The following is a 22,503-nucleotide window of genomic DNA, read 5'->3' as shown; positions in this document are numbered from 1 at the left end:
TGGGAACATTTCTCTTACAAAAGATATAATGATAAAGATATTCTACATTAACTAAGAGTCCAGGTGCAACATTGGATTAAAAATTAAGCTCATATGTTATTATCATAATCCCCCTTCGCCATGGGTGTCAGAGGGATAGCACATGGAAGCTGCTACATCGTCAGCAAGACAATCTTAAAAATAAGTGAGCAGATATTGTACAAACATCAATTTAATCTCCCAAGCAAATGCCACCTGCACAGACATCACTCCATTTATGAGTCAAATAGGTGAACCTACAAAGCACATTCTGTTTTCCAAATCTTGGAACTATGGGCTCTTAAAAGAAGAACCATAAAAATTCATGGAAATATTTGTAAGAGCAACATAAATCATGTGACATAGGTATTGTTTTTAAATCAAGTCTACTCTCCATGACTGGGCCAAAGTCCTTGAAAACATATATTGATATCAGGGAAACTAGCTGAGTTTGTGGAAACAGACATCCAAAACGGGACTTTGTGACAGCAACAAGATTATTGATAATTTAATCTGTAATGGATTGAACCGGAAGGAATGGCAGAAGCAACATGCTGAAATAGAATCATGATCAGGTTGGTTAGGGGCTTAGGCAGTGCATACTACCATAAACAATGCTGGTCCAGGGAATCCGAGAGTGAAAGTTCTAGTAGTGCCTTTGTCGCTAACTACAGACTCAGGAAAGACCCTTCACTCTGTTATAGGAGGATGTGCTTGTCCTTGTTTTTGTAAGGCACAGAACTTGAGGGATTCAACCAAGGAGTTCTTGGCAAGCACTTGAGAAAAGTCAGAGCTCTGTTGGAAGGGAAATAGCATCCCAACCTAAAAATACTCCTGCTTCCCAAGCCTCTGCTGAAATGGGTTGGCCCTCTGACTTGGCAAACGTATAAGTGAAGCTCTTTACTTCCGTAACATAATGATGACTCTGCCTCTTTCATGTCTAGTGTCTAAAGCATAAGGGTTTCACATTAGCCAATATCGTGGAATAGTTGTTAGGGAGGTCAATCATGAATGGTCTATGAGCCAGCACCTGCCTGCCGACAGCTGGCTTAAGCCATCTGATATTTGAAAAAGATGGTCTAATGGGTATGCTAAATACCCTTTCTCCTAGATTCTCCAGGCTCGCTGCATTTTAAGTTAGACCACCAAGAAGCAATGTGCTTGGACCAAATTATCTCAGTTCTCCATAGAAATGCCTTTGCTGATTGATGATGTAAGATTTTGCCCTGAGCCTTTACAGAGGGTCGATATGAAAACTGTCTCATCAGTATTTCTGTTGTTTTTGTAAAGCTGTAGCCAGGCAATGTCCCCTGTGCTTGCAAATATCAGTTTTTAAAGGCCCCACAGAAATTCACCTCATTTAACTTAATTCCAAGAAAAGGTTTGTTTCTGTCTGTAAATGTGTATGCTTTCATTTGTCTGTAGTGAACATTGGGTAACTAATGAGGTTTCTTTTTAGAACTACATTCAGACTTACTTTAGAGATTAACTCACCCTAGGTTTATGGCACTATCTATTTTTGGGGGAGGGCAGGGTTTAGATAGCATTTCTTCTGTTGCAGTCACCAACTATCCATTTTACATGATGTTTAACTTGGGAGCTGCTTTCTATCTTTTTCAAATTTTGGAGGCATATAGCTGAGAGGGTAAATACAAAAAGAACCACAATGCGCTGAACACTTAACCCTGTGCCGGGTAGTTACATATATAACCTTGGGTGATATTAAGTAACACCATAATCTTTTTTAAAGATAAAGTTAGGGTATGTCAAATAACATAATCAATGTTAGAAAGCTAGTAAGAGTAGAGCTGATAATTAGCCCCAGATCTTTTCTAGGTTTGTTCAAAGTATGTGCTCCTATTGAGGACTCTACTGTATATTTATTAAATATAAATTCTTGAAGCTTATTTTGAGCATGATTATTAAATTAAGTACCTAGTCTCCTTTGCAGTACTGTTGTGAGAGTAAAATAAAATTTAAGTATGAAAGTACTTTGAAAGAATTTTAAAATGGTACACAAATGTGAAATGTTTTATTGTCTGTTACTCCATTATACATATCATTGTAAGATTTGAATTTCTATATTAAAATCTAAGGGTCATGTGTGAGTATGCAACTCTACATCGTGAAGCTCCCCAGTTCATTACAGTTGACCCTTGGACAGCACAGATTTGAATCATGCAGATCATCTTATACATGGATTTTTTTCAATAAATACAGTACCATAAATGGATTTCCTCTTCCTTATGATTTTCGTAAGGACATTTTCTTTAGCTAACTTTATTGTAAGAGTATAGCACATAATACATATGACATACAAAATATGTGTTTACTGATTATTTATGTTATTGGCAAGGCTTCTAGTCGACAGTAAGCTATTAGTAGCTAAGTTTGGGGGGCCAAAAGTTATGTGTGGATTTTCAGCTGCACTGGGGTTGGCATTCCTAATTCCCACATTGTTCAAAAGTCAACTTAACATTCAACAATGATTTTTAATCAAGTGGAAAGCCAAAAAGCGCTTTGATAAAAGTCCCTCAGATGTAAAACACTTTACTGAAATTCATTAACAAATGACATTCTAAATTAAACTTGAGCTCATAACATTCCTATCCTAGTATATGAAATTATTCTTATACCATACATATAGCACCTTCCTATTAGCTATGTGAAACCATCCATTTGGAGATCCTACAGTGGTCTTGTGGTCTTGTGACCTGCAAACAGGTATTTCAAAGAAGACACATAGAGAAAATAGTTTTTTCCTATGTCTTATTTATTTATTTATTTATTTATTTATTTATTTATTTATTTTTTAATGTTTATTTATTTTTGAGACAGAGACATAGCATGAATGGGGGAGGGTCAGAGAGGAAGGGAGACACAGAATCCAAAACAGGCTCCAGGCTCTGAGTGGTCAGCACAGAGCCGACGTGGGGCTCAAACTCACGGACCGCGAGATCATGACCCGAGCTGAAGTCGGACGCCCAACCGACTGAGCCACCCAGGCACCCTGGTTTTTTCCTATGTCTTAAGAAACAGCCTCAGACTTTATGAAATGATCAACCACCTCCAAACACAGATAAGAACAGTCCCTTCATTCGTTACCCCAGCCTGAATCCTCAGCCAATAAAGTACAGCCTCATCATGCTTGATCCTATTTCATTAATGCCTCTCTCTCCGTCTCTCTCTCTCCTCATTTCAGCACTTTATCCTTCCAGAAAATGACTTTTGCTATTTCAACACTTGATACTAATTATATTTTTCATGTTGTGTTAGTTCTACTTCCTCTGGCTTGTCACTGAGAAACTATTTTAAAACATACTGCGTTATAAACCATGAATATTTTTCTAAGCATCAACTGCAAGTATAGCACAATGAAAACATCACTATAATGGGAAGAGTCTAGTACTGTTTCATTATTAAGAAGGTAAACAACTCAGGAAGTCGAATGCAGTACTGAGGAATATTTAAATAAAGCTTAATTCCTTCAGTAGGATGTTTAGCAAACTACAGACAAATTATCTTCTCTATCTTATTTTTAAATTAATGATTTGAAGAATCTTCTCACCTAACTCTTGCCCATGCTTTGTCCTCACTGGTGGTTGGGGTGTTCATCTTACACTTGTTTGTATTTTTAGAGGTGCTTGGACACCTGCCAGGTCAGATATTACATGGTGAGATGTGTCATGGAGGCTTCTGGTGCTCTATAAATTATAAATACAAAGGAAATAATAATAATATGTGACCCTTATATCAGAATAACAAAGGCAGTTCTCTTGCTGACACTCTGTTAAAGTGGTAGACACAAAGTTGGGGTTGCAGAGATGAGAAGTGCCACCTCTTTCTGAGGAGTATGTCTGATCCAAAAGACCTATTGAGGGACTACCTGTTGAGCAATGTTGGCATCTTGGTCTGGGAAACTTCACGACTCCCTTGAAGCCAATGCAAATGCAGAAAAATAGCAAAGAAAAATAAGGGAAAATGTGACTATACCTGACAGTTCTCTTGTCAGGAAGTAGAGCCTGCGGCACAGATTTGGATGCAACCTGTAAGTCAGAGAAGGAAGCAGAATGGAAGAGAGAAGCAAGCAAGGACATGGTGTCAAGTGAAGTCCAGCAATGGCCTGATGTGTTAGGGTTAGGCGAGACTCTAGAACAAAACCTGGCAGGATTTTCAGGAAAGGGCCAGTTAGCCTTTCTTGCAACTACTCAGCTCTGCCATTGTAGCATGAGAGCAGCCACAGACAATAAAACAAATGAGCCTGGCTTTGTTTGTTCTAATAAAACTTTATTTACAAAAACAGTCAGTGGGCCAGATTTGGCCCCAGAGACCATAGTTTGATTGTCTGACCACCCCAGAGGAAGGAATTTGGCCTTTACTACTCTGTACCCACTGGTCATCAGCTGTGGAGGCAGGGCAGGGGTGCTGCCTCACCCCCCAAGGTGGTTCTCTCAACTAGGATAGTAGTTCCCAAACTTCACTCTGAATCAGAATCACATGCAGTTCTTTAGAAAACACATTTCTGGGCCTCACACATTAGAGTGATTCAGCAGTTCTGGATGAGAGTCTGAGAATTTGCATTCTGTAGCAAGTTTCCCAGGGAGGTTAATGCCACTTTTTGGGAACCACTGAGATCACCAAGTTCAGACAGTTCTCCGGACAAGGGGCAGTTGTGAGCTGTTTTCAACCAACACTCAAAACAGCTAGAGGCCTGATGCACTGAGAGTAGCACAGTAGGACATCAACAGCATCTGGAACAACACTTTGACAACTTCGCATCAGGAAAGATACAGGCCTTTTAAAATGTACCTCTGATAAGGAAATGTTTATTCATGTCCATTCTCTTTTTATGAGGCTGCTCGCTCTCGAGCTGCCTTTGCCTAGCCTATTCTGACCCAGTTATTTCTTACTACTAAGTTATATCCATCTGAGTATGTTACTTATTTATGTGTGTTTTCCACCATGTGTTTACTGATGCACTCACTGATATTGGTTGGCATACTGATCTTTGTTAAATTCTAATCTTCTTGAGAGCACAGACCATGTTTTCTCCTAATTTTATAGCTATCAAGGGAAAAGAATTCTATGCACTTCACGGCTGCTTTGAATCAATATTTCCCTAGGGAAAATGAAACTCGTAGCACATAGAAAATAAGAATTTCTTTATTTAATTCCTCTCCAAACTTCTTATTCTTAACCTATATTTCTGTTATTATAAAATATTTTCCCAGGGGTGCCTGGGTAGCTCAGTCAGTTATGTGCCTGACTCTTGATTTCTGCTCAGGTCATGATATCATGGTCATGAGATTGAGCCCCATGTCAGATTCCACACTGAGCATAGAGCCTGCTTAAGATTTTTTCCCTCCTTGTCCCTCCACCCCTCCCCTGCTGGCATGAGCATGCATGCTTACTGGCTCAAAAAATTAAAATTAAAATAAATTAAAATATATTACCAGACAATTTACATGAAGATTGTAAACATTGACTCTCTCACTAAATTTGTCCTTATACATAATATGGCCCAAGGACTAATGCCTGCCTGTGAGCACTCTAAGTCTTGGCTCATGGTTTCATTGTTAGAAGACCAAAGCAGGAAAAAAACCTCTTAATTTGTGCCTTATGAAGTCAGTTGTCTGAAACACATGATTTTGAAGGCAAAGAATAGATCACTGTGTGGCGAACTGTGTATCTAAATCTCAATTTTATCTTTCTTGCTATCCTTGAAGACAAAGTCGAGAAATGAGGCTTGCAGTTCTGACTAGTTAACTACTTACCCAGTTTCTAGAGTGAAGTTAAGTCTACCTAAAGGATAACGATTGATGGAGTTATTTCAACCTCAAGTGTTCAAATAATAACACACACACACAGTAGCCCAAGAAGTAAATACTGAGGCAGGATGCTGGCTCATTTGGCCAGAGCTAGAGATGGGGAGTTGAGGGACTAAATAAAATGTGGAATATTATATACTACCAATCAAAGCAATAAAAACTACAGTAGCAGATCCAAACCAAAATGTTTTGAGAAGCACTGAGGGTCAAAAATCAGGCAAATGAACTAAAAACATCAAGTGAGTAAGAGCTAGATCATAAGCCATAGGTGAAGCCAAGATTCAAATAAAAAAACAGTAGAATTAGAACTCAAAAGGTCATAAAGAAAGGAAGGCTAGACATGAGTGATGACCAAAAGAAAAGATAAGTACTCGTGACATGTGCAGCTTTTCTTCAGGTATGAAGGCCTAAATGAAAAGCCAAGCCAAAGGCATCATTTGTAGTGCTGAACATCTGCATATATACTTCACAATCCAGCAACACCACTTACAGATGTATAAGCTAGAGAAACTTACCAAGGTGCACCAACAGGTATGATTAAGAGTGTTCAAAGCGAAGTTATTCATAAAAACAAATAACTAGAAACAACCTGAATGCCTATTTACGGGAAAATGGATAAATGATGCTATATTCACATAACAGAATATTATACATCAGGGGAAATAAATGAACTGCAGCTACGGGCAATAATATAAATGAATCTTAAAAATATAATGCTGAGTAAAGAAAGCATATAAATCCTGCTTCCACTTAAGCTGTTGTTCCTGTCCTGATGACAATAACAAAAACCAGATAGTATACAAAATCATAACTTTTCTTGAACCCTTCAGGGAGCTGAGGTTACGAGGCAACCACAAGAACTGAATTTCAGAAAGAGACAAGCCCTTCCAAGGAGAAATAAGACATGGAAATTATTTTACCTTTGCCAGAGCACAAGCAAAACACAGAGCTGCTACAAAAAAAGGTAAGAAGAAATTAGCTAAAGTATTAACAAATTTCTAAAGGCCACATATGGGCAGCATACAAGTTTAGAATAAGTAATAATTAAAAGAAAGTAATCTGCTTGGATTAAGGCACAAAGCACCATCCATTTCCCTTGACCTATCTTTTATAAAAAGTAAAAGCCTGGGACACCTGGATGGCTGAGTTGGTTAAGGGTCCAATTCTTGATTTTGACTCAGGTCACAATCTCAATGGTTTGTGAGATCGAGCCCCATGTTGGGTTGACAGCATGGTGCCTGCTTGGGATTCTCTCTCTCCCTCTGTCTCTGCCCCTCCCAGTTCATGCTCTCTCTCTCTCTCTCTCTCTCTCTCTCTCTCAAATAAATAAACATTTTAAAAAAGGTAAAAACTTTAAACCACTTGGGGAAGGGCAGCAAACCCTCTGTTCCTTGGGGTCACAAGGGAAGAGATAGAAGCAAAACCCATCCTTCTTTGAAGGAAGAATATAACACTTCCCTTCCTGCCACCAGAAACCTGCTTGGGGAAGAGGAGAAACAAGTTGTCTTCCCAGGAGAGAGAAAGGAAAATCTTTATGTCCAGGGTCCTGCACCAATATATAGCAGAGGTCTGCTACCCTAGGGAAAGGTCAGGAAACCCTTCTGCCTAAACCCTGCCACAGACACAAGACAGAGTGTAGTTGCCACAAGTGGAATTGGCAGGCACACTGTACACACCCCATCCTCAAGGTCCAGGCACATAGATCCTGGCTAAAGATGAGACTGGCCCCAGAAAACCAAAATATCCCCCAGTCCCACAACAAACCTAGCAACAAGTAACAAGCAATAGCAATCTACCCCTAAGGAAGGGAAAAGAGAGTAGAAAGAGAACTTTGTAATATAAGCATACAGGGACTGCTAAAAGCTGAGAGTAGAGATGAGGCCCAGGAAATAACCCTCCAGTACTCCAGGCCACACAGTAAGATGAAGGTAATGGCTGTTCACTGCTGGAGGAACTCAAAGCCTATGGTGTGCTAATAGTAACTATAGCAGCCATGGCACAGAAACCCAATTGAACTAGTGACTAGATTGACTCAACCCCCAACACTAATAGTCTGAGAAGATCCAAGTCCATTTCCAGGAATAAATGCTATTGACTCCAGTCTCTGCTGTCTACAAATGATGTAGCACATTCAGTCAAAAATTATTGGCTGGCTGTGGGTAGAGCATGCGACTACTCTCGATCTTGGGGTTGTGACTTTGAGCCCACATTGGGTATAGAGATTACTTAAAAAGAAAAATATATATATATTAAAAAAATTATGAGACAGACCAAAACAACAACAAAAAAGAACTATTGTCAAGAGATAAAGTAATAAATAGGATCAGAGAAAATTCAGGTGTGAGAACTCCTAGACAACAACTTTGATTAATATGCTAAAAAATCTAACAGAAAGGTTGAGAACATAGATTTAAAAATGAGGGATTGTAGGGGCACCTGGGTAGCTCAGTCAGTTAGGTGTCTGACTAAGGCTCAGGTCATGGTCTCGCAGTTTGTGAGTTTGAGCCCCACGTCAGGCTCTGTGCTGATAGCTCAGATCCTGAGGTCTGCTTTGGATTCTGTGTCTCCCTCTCTCTCTGCCCCCGCCTCCCCACCTTGTGCTCTCTCACTCAAAAATAAATAAATGTTAGAAATGGGGGATTGTATGTACTAGAGAGATGGAAACTATTAAAAATGTCAAATATAAAAGCTATAAATAAAATTTTGATATCAGAGATAATTCTTTCAACAGACATATCAGGACATGGTATATGGCTGAGGGAAGAACCAGTGAACTTGGAGATAGGTCAAGAGAAATTGGCAAACTTAAGACAAAGATGAGAGAGAGAGAATCAGAGCAGAATATCTAAGAGCACTGGTAGAATATCAAATAGTCTAACATATATGTAGTTGGAGTTCTTGAATGACAATTGCAGACTTCTCTTCAGAAATATTGTGACCTAGAGAATATTGAGACCTATGATAGAATATCATAATTAAAGTGCTGAAAGAAAACAATCTGTCAGCCCAGAATTCTACACTCAGCAAAGTTACCCATCAAAAAGGAAGGTGCCTGGCTGGCTCAGTCAGAAGAGCATGACTCTCTTGATCTCAGGGTCATGAGGTCAAGCCCCACATTGGGTTTAGAGATCACTTAAATAAAAACTTTAAAAAAAAGGAAGGCAAAACAAAGACTTTAACCAGAAGCTAAAATAACGCCAGTAGATTTGGATGGCAATAATTTTAAACACAGTTCTTTAGGCAGAAGGAAGATGGTATCGGATGCAAATTTGGATCTGTGTGAAGAAATGTAAACCATCAGAACTGGTAAAAATGAGAGTAAATATAAAGACTTTTTTCCTTATTTTTAATAACTTTACATATATATATTGTTTAAAGCATGAAAAGTAGCAATATACTGAAGGGTTTGCAGCACGTGAGAACTAAAATGTATGACAACAATAGTGCAAAGAGTGGGAGGGAAGAAATTGTTATACGGTTCATACACTCAATGTGAAGTAATATAATACGTGAAGATACACTATAATGAGTTAAAGACTTATATTTTAAACCTTACAATTATCACCAAACACATTATAAAGGTGATTTAACTAAAAAAAAAAAAAAAAAAGTGGAAGGGAAGTACAATCCAAGAAATGTTTGATTAATCCAAAAGAAGTCAGGAAAACGAATGGATAAAGAAGATGTGGTTTATATATACAATGGAATACTACTTGGCAATGAGAAGGAATGAAATCTGGCCATTCGCAGCAACATGGATGGAACTGGGGTATTATGCTAAATGAAATAAGCCAGGCAGAGAAAGACAGATACCATATGTTTTCACTCATATGTGGATCTTGAGAACCATAACAGAAGACATTGTGGGAGGGGAAGGGGAAAAGAAAAGTTACAAAGAGGGAGGGAGGCAAACCATAAGAGACTCTTAAGGACTGAAAGCAAACCAAGGGTAGATGGGGGTGGGGGAGAGGGGAAAGTCAGTGATGGGCAGGGAGGAGGGCACTTGTTGGGATGAGGACTGGGTGTTGTATGGAAACCAATTTGACAATAATATTAAAAAAAAAAGTGAGGAAAAGCAGAAAAAAAAGAACAAAGAACAGATCAGACAAATAGAAAGTAAGATAGTTTATTTAAGTCAAACCATACCAATAATTACATAATGTAAATTGAATGCTCTAAGAATGATAATGTACAAAAATTTAACTATAACATGATAGCATTTTTATAAACCTCAAAAATGAGCCAAACTAAATAATACCATTTCTAAGGATATATTTATATGTATAAGTATTTATTTATTTTTTTTTAATTTTTTTAACGTTGATTTATTATTGAGACAGAGAGAGACAGAGCATGAACAGGGGAGGGGCAGAGAGAGAGGGAGACACAGAATCAGAAACAGGCTCCAGGCTCTGGCCCATCAGCCCAGAGCCTGAGGCGGGCTCGAACTCACGGACCTGAGGGATCGTGACCTGAGCTGAAGTCGGACGCCCAACCGACTGAGCCACCCAGGCGCCCCTGTATAAGTATTTAAAATATAGGGTCAACTGAGTGGCTCAGTCAGTTAAGCATCCAACTCTTGATTTTGGCACAGGTCATGATCCCACAGTCTTGGGATTAGGCCCATAATCGAGCTCTGTGCTGAGCATGGAGCCTGCTTAAGATATTCTCTCTCTCTCTCTCTCTCTCTCTCTCTCTCTCTCTCTCTCTCTCTCTCTCTCTCTCCCTCCCCCCCTCCCCCTCCCCCTCGCTCCCTCCCTCCTCCTCCCTCCCTCTCTCCCTCCCTCCCTCCCCCTCCCTCCCCCTCCCTCCCTCCTTCTGCCTCTCTCCCCAGCTTATGCTCTCTCTCTAAAATAAAATTAAAATAAAATAAAATAAAATAAAATAAAATAAAATAAGAATAACAAAATTCACAGCAGAGATTACTTACAGAAAGAGACCAAGAACACAGAATTTGAAGGAATAACAGCAGCTTCAGTGTTACGATAAAATTCTGGTTCTTAAATTGGGTGTTGAGTATAGATTACATTATTATGCTTTGATACTCATATGCTTTCTTATATTTTGTAATGTGTATTAAATAAAATATTTTCAAACAGAAGATTGCATAAACAACTAAATATAGGAAGGGACCTCAAAGTAAGGTAGACTGATTTTCAAAAAGTAAAAAAAGAAAGCGTTTTTAAACCTATACTAAAGTGACAAGTCCCATAAGAATTTAGTTCAACAAAAAAATTTTTGAACATATATTCTGTCTGCAGGATGCTGAGCTATGCAGTGGATATAAAATTATGAGTAAGACAGCATTCCCAATTTGGACCACTTACAGCATAGTAAACAGTTTGTTGTCAAATCTCTATCTGAATATAATACGTGGTTTGAACATACCTTAAAATGCCCCAGTGGTGGGAGCACAAAGAGGGAGTCAGTGAAGATACAGATGAGATAAATTGGCCATGAGTTGATAATTTTTGAAACTCTGTAATAGGTATGAGGTGTTAATCTATTTTTCCACATCTATATATGTTTGAAATTTTTCCAAAAAAATGGTTTTATTTTGTTTGTTTTACAAAACTATCTGGTTCCATACTTCTAAACTAAAAATAAGATGAGGAATTGGTGAACTTTTTGATCAACAAAGAAAAAACGAGGTGACAGTTTCATGATTCCAAAGTTCTTGACAGGCTAGAACAATAGGCTAAATAAAAAAAAGAAGAAACGTAATAGAGATGCAAGAAAAAGAAACAAAAGACATACTCATTGGAAAGGAAGACATAAAACTGTCTCTACTTGCAAATGACATGATTATCTATGTAAAAAATCTCAAAGAAGCTTCAAAAAAGCTATTAATTAGAGAGTAGCAAAGTTGAAGAATACAGTGTTAATATAAAATGTAATCATTTCTGCATACTAGCAGTGAATAATAAAAAATTTAAATGTTTTGAATTACCATTTTCAATAGCACCCCAAAAATGAAATATTTATGTACAAATCTTACAAAATAAGTGCAAGATCTATTTGCTGAAAACTACAAAAGATTGTTGAAAGAAATCAGAGAAGATCTAAATAAATGGAGAGATACACCAGTTCACAGATTGAAAGATTTGAAATTGTTAATAAGCCAATCCTCCACAATCTGATCTGTAGATTCAAACATAATCCTAGTCAAAATCCCATAATTTTTTTTTTTTTAGAAATTGACAAACTCATTCTAAAACTTATATAGATAGGCAAATAAATTAGAATACTCAAAAACAGTTTTGAGAAAAGAGAACAAAGTTGGAAGTTTCATGTTACCCAAATTCCAAACTTACTATAAGAGTATATCTTTAGGTTCTGGTACCAATTCCAATGTGGGTGTCCATTGTCCCCACACATACAGCTAGCAGTGTTCTAACACCAGCTGAGTAGCCTACAATTTAACCCAACTCTGACAGTCTCTACCCAGAGATAGCATCAGACCCCACAGATTGAGAGGTCAGTCCTACAAGACTGCCCCACACATGCACTTCAGACACCAGTCACAAGCCCAGATTGCTACCTATACTTCTGACTAACTGGCTATAAATAAGAGAGTCTCAAGACCCCCTCCTAAGGTTTGATTAATTTACTGGAATGGTTTACAGAATTCAAAGAAACATTTTTCTTACTAGAAATATTAGAGACACATTTTACTTGTGTCTTACTTTACTAGATCATTAGATCAGATGCATAGGGCAAGGTGTGGGGAAAGGGTATGGAGCTGGAGGTGTGACAATATCCCAGCTCCACGTGTTCACCAACTCAGAACATCTCCAAGCCCAGTCCTTTTGGGCTTTTTTGAAGGTTTCATTACATAGGCATGATTGATTGAATAATTGGCCATTGGCAACTGATTGAACTTCCAGCCTCTCCCCTCCCTGGAGGTGTCTGGGGCAGGACTGAAAATTCTAACTCTCTAAATGATATGATTGGTTTCTATGGTGACCAGCCTTCATCCTCAGATGACCTAGGGGCATTCCACAAGCCACCTCATTAACATAACAAAAGACACCTTTATCATTCTCAACACTTAGGAAATTCCAAGGATTTGGGAAGCTGTGAGCCAAGAACTATGGAGGAAAACAAAACATGCATAAGAAATATGTGTTAGTCCTCAAATGACCAAATATATGTTTTTATAAATCAAAATATCACACTATCAAAGTCAAGAGAGTCTGATGAGAGAGTACAGACATAGTATAAATAAATGGAACAGAAGAGTCCAGAAATAGAAGCACACACATAGTATCAATTTTTTATGAAGGTGCAAAGACAATTCAGTGGAGAAGGGAAAGTCATTTCAACAAATGGTGCTGAGACAATTGGATAATAATGGGGAAAAATTGGATAAAAATTACATAAAAATTAACTCAAAAATTGGATAAAAATTACATAAAAATTAACTCAAAATGGATCATGACCTAAATGTCAAACCTAAAACTATAAAATTTATACAGGAACACATAAAGGAAAAACTTTGCATTCTTGAAGTTAAACATGAATTTCTTAGATATAACACCCCAAGCACAGATCATAAAAGAAAACGTTTGAAAAATTGGAACTTCATCAAACTAAGAACATTTACTCTTCAAAAGAAAATATCAGGAGAATGAAAAGATAAGCCACAGAAAGGGAGAAACTGTTTATAAATCACATTTCTGATAAAGAGCATATCCAAATTATGTAAAGAACTTTTAAAATCCAATAATAAATGGAGGAGATATTTGAACAGACACTTCATCAAAGAAGATATAAAGATTTCAAATAAATACATGAAAAGATGCTCAATATCAATAGTCACTAGAGACAAAATAAAAACCACAGTAAGATACAACTATATACCTATTAGAATCAAATTGAATTTTTTTAAAAATCTGAAAATACCAAGTGCTGACATGGATGTAGACTAACAGGAACTCTCATACATTGCAGATAGGAATGCAAAAGAGTTCAGCCACTTTCTGGAAACATTTTGGCAATTCCTTGCAAATTCAACATACACTTAACAAGTAACATAGAAATCCCACTACAAGATATTTCTCCAAGTGAATGAAAACCTATGTTCAAACAAAAAGAAGGGCAAAAATGGTTATAACAGCTTTATCTGTAATTGCCAAAATCTAGAAATAGCACAAGTGTCTCTCTACTGGGGAATGGATACACTTGATTTTAGTATATCTGTATGATGGGATAATAGCAATGAAAAGGAACAAACACTGGGTACATTCAACAAGCTGTAACTGAGTCTCCAATGCATTATACTGAATGAGAGAAGCCATAGTCAAAAGCCTTTATACTAAATGATTTCACTGAAATGACATTCTTGCAAAGGCAAAACTATAGGGGCAGAAAACAGCAGTGGTTGCCAGAGGTGGGAGTGGGAGACTGGTTGGCTACATAACTGTGGTGGGGAATGTCTTGGAGCAATTAAAGTTTTCTTTATCTAGATTGTGGTAGCGGTTACATGGCTACATAAATTTGTCAAAACGTGCAGAACTGTACCATAAAAACAGCAACCTTTACTATAATGAAATTATGCCTAATTTTTTTTCTGTAAAAAAATCCGCCTCCCAAAATATAGTAGGGATAACTATAAAATATTTAGATTCACAAAATTCATGAATACAAACATGAAGAAGATATGATTTAATGTACATCCATGTAGAAAAGCACAAGAAATAATTGTAAAATCTATATGGATAAACACCTGGCATGGTTGACCAAGAGTCAGTTAACTCTTAAGAGATACACAGATTTCAAAATAAGGCAGGGACAAGTACCCTATTATTCTGTACTACTGAGACTCATCTGAGGCATTAATTCAAATCTAGGCCCAGGTGGTAGGAGGGATATGAACCAAATACCACTATCTACAATAGAATGGCCTTTTTCCAGCCAGTGTGAATTCACCATCACTGTGTTCAAGTAGAGAACACTGAAATCAATTTCCAAGTGACTTAATAAGCCAGAACTTTAGGAATTGTTTCCTCTCTCCTCCCCAAAAAGTATCAATAAAGCACCTACTGTGGGCCAAGGACTCTATAGTCATGGTAATACGACAGTAAAGAGATAGATGTGTTTCCATCTTAGCAAAGACCTAGTTAAAGTTATGAAACTAAGTACTCTTTTCTCCAAACTGCAAAACCTATAGCTAGGAAAGTAGAAATGCAGAGAGCAATGCTTCCTATTTTATTTTAATTATGTCCAGGAAATCCTCAGGTGTTTTCAGTGGGAGGTGTAGGAGAACCACTAGGGATAGTGCCAGATATTACTCAGGATTAGTAATTTCAGAGCTGTTACCACTCCTAAGCTCAGAGACAAGGAAAGACAGGATCACCAGGGAGTCCTGCAGAAGACCATCTTAAGAGCAGCAGTGACTTGTGTTTGAGAGGGATAATGAGCCCAAAGAGACTCCTCAGACAGACCTGGGGGAATAAACACCCTGAGCCCACCCTTCTGCCTCCTTCCCATCTCTAACTAGGACTCTCATTGGCCAAACCAACTCAAAGGCCCAGGGAATGGGGAGCAGATGATATTATCTATCTTAGAAAATGGTAAATGGCGGAGAGTTAAGGTAGAGAGCAAAGAAAAGGTAGCCAGCACACCAACTATGATGCTTTTCATTTCTCTTGGTTAACACTGCATGAGCTCTTTCCATCAAAAGACTTGATGCATCTCAGCTCTGGGAAGTTTTATTCTATTTCTTTTATACCTTCCTCCCTTTCTTACTTTTCCTTTTGCTTTCTGAATGCTTTATTTTCTCATTCTGCAGCACTTCACTTGTTGTTATCTTCACCAAACTGTAAACATCTTGAGGGCAGAATCCACAAATTACTTACCTTTCTGTCTCCTACGGTACCCAGCACAATAGCTTGAATATGAATGATACTGGGAAAATGAGTTCTAAATTGAATTAAGTCTAAGCAATTTTCAGTTTCACTGTTGGTTGCTGTACAATATTTTATCATGAGACTTTAGAAGAGAAAGGCTTGCAACAGCATTTACTTTTCTCTCCTGCAGTTTTGCTTTGATATCTGCACTGATACAGGGAAAAAAGAAAACAAACAAATGGGGTTTTGTTAGATTTTTAATTAGGATTAGGAATGAATGTATATTCCCTTTATTCACTTAAAATGTACAGTACATTAAAACATCTAGCTCTTTAATAAGAAAGTAGTAAACAGTAATGACTAACAAGTTGTTGAATTTACACCTAATTTTCAATATACTGGAATTTTTTTAAAAGACACTGCTGAGATTCTGTGTTACAATTTTAGGTTATCATGGTGCAATCCATGGGTAGAACCCTTCATCATCATTTTGTTGCTGTTGTTTACAATTTTGAGTTTTTCAATGCCAAGATATATTTAGTTGAGATTTCTATCAGAGGAAAATGGAACATCTAAATTCCCATACTGCTTGGAGTCAGAAAGACCAACTCCAACCCAAGCTGTGCATTCTAACTCTACCAACCACCAGCTGATTGAATATAGGCACAATATTACCCACAAACTTTACATTCCTTACCCACAAAATAATACCTTAGATTATTATGACAATTAATTGAGATAATTTTGAAAATACCTTACTAACAGTCACCATGCCAGGAAGACCTATCTTCACATATTTTACAGACTAATGGAGAAGATAGCCAATTAAAAAAGGAATTAAACTAAAAAAAATCTATAGAACATGCTAGATTGGGGAAATCTATGGATGTATGGGAGCAGAAAGTAAGAGAATATTATTTCAATGGAGGTAGAATGTATAATAATGAATATAACAAGTAGCCTAGGTCAGGAAAAGTATATTGGAGGCAGATGGAATCTAATGTGTCTGGCACTTGGTGGGTGCTCAAAAAATGGCAGCAAATATTATTCAAACACTTGATGCAGTACTGGGTGCCAATGCAACCAGTAGATTGGCTAAATGATACTCAGAAGCAATGAAGGAGCCCCTGTCCTCCAACTGGGCATTCAAAGCCATTCTGTGGGGGGTTGTTCTTCCCCTGCCCATTAGATGAAATCTAGGCAGTCTCCATAACTTGTTCATTCCCTCTTAAATGATATGTACATACATACATACGTACATACTACATGCACTGGTTACTATAATTTCAAAAAATAGTCTTATTTCAGTAATTAATGTGTCTGTTTCACTATAATAAAGTCATCCAAAGTCAAAACTTCTCTCTTCCTCATTCAGAAGGATGGGTGTTGGTTCACAACCTAGGGAGTTCCAGGGTAAAATTGGAAACCAAGCATCCCCTGTGTACTTAGGGCAAGGAAACACTAAAGAAAACTGTAGGCCACTCCAGACTGGTAGGTGGCAGGGTTGGCAATTGGGAGAACTTACTTAAGAGACTTGTCCTGGGTGGCTGCAAGATGAGTAGATGTTCACACCCACCAGCCAGAATCTGAAAAGTTTATATAAAGACCTCAGTGGGGTTCAGTCAGGTATACCATCCAGAGGGTCTCAATAGCACATTGCTCTCTCAAGTCCTTCAAAATGGCTCCAGTGGAATGGTGGGTGGAGCATACATGCCAGGGACATGGGAGGGAGGAGGAGCCTCCAGTTGCCAGGGCCACTCGAGGGTCTGGCGGTCATGTCCTCTTAATAAGTGACAATGAGGGGAGCACTTTTTACTCCCCCCCTGCCACCCCCCACCCCTGCCTTCTACCAACCCTGGGCTGCACATGCTTTTCCAAGTTGGAAGCCAAGGCAGAGAAAAGAGGTAGGGAGTAGGAAAGGTGTTACTTTCTGACATTACGAATCTACTTTTGGTTTGCTCTGGACTTGTTGCAAGTCTAAAATTAAGTCTCTTTGGGGTTGGCAGACATTTAGACTGGATTCCTTGCAGACAGTGTCATTGCTGGGATCTTTCACTTCAGTTCTCACAACTGAGCAACACTTCATCTGCTTGTTCCCGTAAAATCCCCCATCTACATGATCTATGCCATGCAGACTCTCCCTTTTGAGGACACATCACTCTTCCTTCTTCAAGTCATTTCAAAACATCTCTGGGTGGATTTTGTCTCATATTGTCCCACATCTGCTCATCAAGCAGTCATCACGCATCCTTTTGCCAAAGGATCCTTTTGACAAACTGAGAGTTCAGGCTTCCCTAACACAGCTGCCTCTCCTCTGCTGTGAACACAACTAACCAGCTACAACCTCATAACTGTGGGCCTCTCTACACTTGGCCCAGGGCCTACAGAAGACTCAGGTCAGTTAGTCTGCATGGTTTCCTCAAGGCAATTCTCACTCAACGTGGGGTGAGTGTGTACAGAGTGGGGGTGTCCCAGCCTCGGTGCTGCCATAGCCTTTCTACCTACATTCTCTAATTGCTACCTTATTATTCTTCTAAAGGTGGGTGTTGATTCAAGGGCTACATAGCTGGAGTTGGAAAACTCTTTTGTGGATCTTGAATAGGTGGCCTGGTACTTCACTCCATTATAGAAATAGAAGGCAGCTGTTTGCCTCTGCCAATTTGGGGCCTCAGCCAAAACCAAGGCAGGAATGCTCCTTTGTAAAAGTCCTGCAAACCATAGTAGGGACTCAGTTGAATGATTGTCCAGCAGCGGCTTGTGTGGGCAAAATCCTCAGAGCAAGATAAGCAGATACTACGAAATAAAGTGACAAGAAGATAAAAATCTAACACGCACAGAAAATAAGTATTTCAACAAGCCCTACTAGGGAAGACTTGAGATAATAATGGGATGATGAACCTGACCCTAGTAAATAAAATAATAATAGTTACTAGTTATTAAGGGTTTAGTCCTTTCCAAGCATGGTGAAAAATACTTTATAAACAGGATCTCTCTTACTGCTCAAGCAACCCTATATATTAAGTATTACTGTCTTTACAATTCATGTAAGCAAATCAAGGCTGAGTAACCTTTCCAAGGACAAACATCTATGATATTGTGTGTAGTTTGTTGTTGACAAGTATGTATTGAAGCTGATGTATTGGATGCCCTCCTGAGGTTCCCATAAAGAATATTTTAAGATATTTTTAGAGGGAAGATTGCATTTGTGAGACCCAAATGGCACTTAAAATCCAGGTTCTGGAGCTCAGAGAGCACAGGTCAGGTTAGAGGCACAGTAACCAGAGAGTAACTAAATCAGGTCTATCCATATTTGAGGTGTCCCATTGCAAAAGGACTTTTATTTTTAGAAAAGAAACTGAAAGTTATCTTTACAACTTATTCAGAGGCCTCATAACTCAGATCATCTAAGATATAACTTCAATATAAGCTAAATCACTTATAACCAGGTTTTTCCCCATTTATAACACTATTTAACCCCTAGCCTCATTCATGGTTTAAGCAAAAGCCATTTTTAATAAGTAGGGGGAAAAATCACATACAGGAAACTTATAAGCTTCTAATAATTTTATGCCAATAACTAGCTAGTCCTTGAAGAATTTCATAACGTGGTGTTTCCAGTGGTTCCTTGTGACTTGTCAGAAACCCTGAATTTTTCTTCTTTCCTCCCTCTAGTACTTTCCAAGTCTCTTTTGATTTTCATGTATCATGTTGCCTATCAGATATATTCTTTAATTTGCTCTCTGAGATTTTAAATTTGCTTTCTATGTTAGTTACCAGAAAATATGCAGAGAGATTCACCTCATCTTACCACACTTTGAAGTACTGAATATGTATAAACAAATTAAAAACAAAAACAGAAACAAAACCTGACATCCTGAAGCCTAGTTCTCCAAGGCCAAGCACCTGCCAGTCCCTCCAGTGGATGCATCCTCTTTGAAGAAGGAAGGGCTCCATCCACCTAATGGTTCAAGTCATTCCATCCACACCAAAGGACACCTCAGATATCTCTACCTACCTCAATCATCACAGAAAACACCCTGGTTCAAACCACCAGCGTCTTCCCAATCCTCAAAGTGATCCTTTCACTTGTGTCCCTGCCTCGTCCAACCCTTTCTGCAAATAACAGCCACACAAGGGCTATTAAAAATATAAATGGCATTCCATGCACCCCTATTTGGAACCTTCAAAGGCTTCTCATTACAATCAGAATAAAATCTAATCTTCTTAAAATTGCTATAAAATCGTACATGGACTTGCCTCTGCTAATCCCTCCAATCATATGCTGACCATTCCACCCAGCTTTTATCCCAATTTTCAGTGTTTTCTGTGTAATGTTTCTCTCTCCCACTAGACTATGTGTTGCATGAAGGGGGCCCATGATGGTTTTATGCACCACTGATCATTTGACTGTCCCAAAATACCACATGTAGGTTCTCCATAACTTTTTGTTAAATAAATAAATAAACTTAAGTAAAAATTGCTATAATCAGTGGGAAGTATTCTATTACATGCAGCCAGTAAAATGGAAATTACAAACACAATAGAGAAATGTTTACAATGATATTATGTGGGGAAAGCAGAAAAGGAAACATTATGTAAAATACAATTGCACATACCATTTACAGTATGACTAACAATTTTTACAACATGTATATGTTGTAGATATGTATCATATTTATAATACAATTGAGGCCATTAGAACATAGAGTACACTTGCATAGTTTTTAAACTAATCCTGGTTTTAAAGAGAGGGAGATCTATTTAAACAATTATAAGAAGGGTCTGCATTCTGAGGTGGAAACTAGAGTTTATCTTTCGAGCAGATGATTCCTTTTGTTTGGAAGGAAATATTTTGGTGGCCCTTTTGGTTACACTCAATGAGGCAAAAGTCCTCTGAAATAAGAAGATGTGTGGAACGTAACTGCTCTGCATAATAATGAGTTTGCCTTTGATGTAGGTAGAGGTGTGTCTCTGTGGATTGCCTTTCCTTTTTGAAAAACCTCCTGAGCCTACGCTCCCCTTCTCCCCTGTGGGTAGCAGTGAGTGGAGGGGGGCAGTCTTTCGAAGATGCTGGAACATGAAACTGTGTAGAAACACGGCCTAGGAAATAGTATGCTAAGGCAGCTCATGACAGCTTCTAAGACCCAGCTGTTTAATTTTCAGGGATTTTGTGAGATCATTGTAAAGTGCAGACGTTATTAAAAACTCATTACAAAACCTTACAATTAAAAAATTTTTACTAACAAGGTAACAAATATTCAAAACCCACCACTTCCTGTTTTATTATATTGTACTTATGCTCTTCAAGTTACTTACACCTCTTGTATCAGGAGGGTGGAAATACTGTACAATGTTTGTTTTGTTTCACTTTTGCTATATTTCTTTATGCAAACCAAAATACCAACCAACATTTATGTCAGGACCACACATTTTGTCAGTCACAACCATATGTTTTCTATGGGCACAAAAGTTCTGCAAAAAACAGTGAAATCAGGGGCACTTGGGTGTCTCAGCTGGTTGAGCATTCGACTCTTGATTTCAGCTCAGGTCATGATCCCAGGGTCATGGGATCGAGCCCTGAGTTGGGCTCTGCACTGAGCATGGAGTCTGCTTGGGATTGTCTCCCTCTGCCCCCTCCCCTAATCACACACTCTGTCTCTAAAATTAAAATAAAATAAATAATAAATCAGTGACGTCATTATGTAAGAATCAATTGCTATTTGGAATTTACTATAAAAACAATAATATATTTCACTATAATGGTAAATTGTATTACACATCCTTTATATCAGTAAATTTAATAATTTTTTTTTCAACGTTTATTTATTTTTTTTGGGACAGAGAGAGACAGAGCATGAACGGGGGAGGGGCAGAGAGAGAGGGAGACACAGAATCGGAAACAGGCTCCAGGCTCTGAGCCATCAGCCCAGAGCCTGACGCGGGGCTCGAACTCACGGACCGCGAGATCGTGACCTGGCTGAAGTCGGACACTTAACCGACTGCGCCACCCAGGCGCCCCTATATCAGTAAATTTAATGATAAACTTGATATATGAGTTTATATATATACACATCCTTTTTTTTCCCTGGAGAGCCAGTTGTTGAACCAGCTGGGTCAAAGCCACTTCTGTCACAGAATGGAATATGTGAAAGACTAAGCCTTCTTTGGGATACATAGAAACTTTTTAGAAGGGGACCATAACAACACACTGCCCTCCCGACAACAGGGGTGAGAACTCCAACTATTGGTATTTGGGGATTAAAGGTGAAATTAAGTCCTGAAGCCTGAGACTATCTGGTTCACTTGTATTACCTATACATAACACGTATGTGCGTATAGACAGGGACTAGGCTGTGATTGGAATCATGGCCTATAGCATGGTGGGCTGGTGAGTGATTCTGTCTTATTTGAAAGTTTGTTTAAGTATCTTGAAAATATATGAAACATGATTTTCAGAGAATCATTTGTCTCAAAGATTTAAGAGATATGCAAATTAAGATTTGAAGTCTAGCTTCCCACTTATAACTAATATGGGTTAAATAGTTGGCCACACTGATCCTGTGGCCCATCTCCAAGGAATAATATCGCAGCCTGGCTCACCAGGTAATTATGGGGAATAAGCAATGCAGTAGCTTCGTACCATAACTTCTTAAAAGAATGACATATGGAGCAAAGAACACTCTACATTATAGAAATAACTAGAGGTAAAGCTAAAGTGTACTTAAATCTATTATGTTTCCTTGTGCACAGTTGACATTCTTTATCAAACCTGATGCTTTGAAATATCTATGATCTGTCTCTGGACA

General features: G+C 38.3%; 1 long non-coding RNA gene across 2 annotated transcripts in view; it reads left to right on the top strand.

Moving 5' to 3' along the window:
- The window catches only part of LOC123380444, a 44,692-nt gene that overhangs the window by 4,274 nt on the left and 17,915 nt on the right, over positions 1 to 22,503 (top strand). For both annotated transcript variants that reach the window (XR_006586206.1, XR_006586205.1), the window contains exon 2: positions 6,677 to 6,810. This is a non-coding gene — a long non-coding RNA (uncharacterized LOC123380444). The remainder of the gene's footprint in view (positions 1 to 6,676; positions 6,811 to 22,503) is intronic.

This window comes from Felis catus, chromosome D1 (assembly GCF_018350175.1).
Source record: "Felis catus isolate Fca126 chromosome D1, F.catus_Fca126_mat1.0, whole genome shotgun sequence".
Classification (NCBI taxonomy): domain Eukaryota; kingdom Metazoa; phylum Chordata; class Mammalia; order Carnivora; family Felidae; genus Felis; species Felis catus.
Note: the sequence above shows the minus strand (reverse complement) of the source record. Positions and strands in the feature narration are given on the sequence as shown.